We start from the raw sequence: 1,096 nt of genomic DNA on the forward strand, positions 1-1,096 counted from the left end.
AAAATTCTTAAATAATCATCAGCACAATAAGAAAATTACATAATATCGATAAGCAGTATTTATTCCAGAAATGAAAAGATAGTTCAATAATAACTAAAATGAACAGATCTAAGAAGAAACATCATTTCTATAAATGTTGAAAAATCATTTTTCAAAATTCAATATCTATTCTTGATATCAACTCTTAAAAGTAAAGGATAGATGAATACTATCCCAACATGATAAAATAAACATCTCATAGAAAAGGCCAGAAAAATACGTGTTGAAAAATCTTTAGAAGATTTCCACATAAGTCAAAGCACATGTTTCTATCACCACTATTAACTGAATTGGGTCTGGAGAAACTAACCAACATTTTTACACAAGAGAAAGAAATTACAAATACTGGAAAGAAAGGTAAAAGTATCATTATTTTAAGATGATATGATTATGTAATCTGAAAAACTCAAGGTAATCAACTAAAAACCACTAGTAATAAGGAAATTCATAAAGGTGTGGAGGGGGTAAAATCAATATACAGTAATCAATAGCTTCCACTTATACAAATAATAAGCCTGATGGTACAGTGGAATAAAAGACCTTATTTATATTAGCAACAATAAAAGATAGTCTAGTACATTTGTTTTTTTATGGCTGCTGTAACAAAATTACCACAATCACAGTAGCTTAAAACAACACAAGTTCATTACCTTGCATTTCTGGATATCAGAAGTCCAAAACGGTTCTTACTGAGCTAAAATCAAAGTGTCAGCTGGACTGTATTCCTTCTGGTGGCTCTAGGAGGAAAACATGTCTTGCCTTTTACAGCTGGTAGAGGCTGCCCACATTCCTTGACTCATGGCTCTCTTGTTCCATCTTCAGAGCCACTTCAGACCAAGTTCTTTTGCACTGCTAACTCTCTGATTCTCTCTTCTCTGTCACTTCTTTCACTTCTGAATTGCCTTGAGGTTACTCAGGGCCCACATGGATAACTCAGGGTAATCTCCAGTTCTCAAAGTCAGCTGATTAGAAATTTTAATTCCATCTGCAACCTTAATTCCCTTTTGCCATGCAACCTACAATATTCATATTTTCTGAACATTAGGGTGTGATCATC

The sequence above is a fragment of the Cynocephalus volans genome, chromosome 7 (genome assembly GCF_027409185.1).
Source record: "Cynocephalus volans isolate mCynVol1 chromosome 7, mCynVol1.pri, whole genome shotgun sequence".
Taxonomy (NCBI): Eukaryota; Metazoa; Chordata; class Mammalia; order Dermoptera; family Cynocephalidae; genus Cynocephalus; species Cynocephalus volans.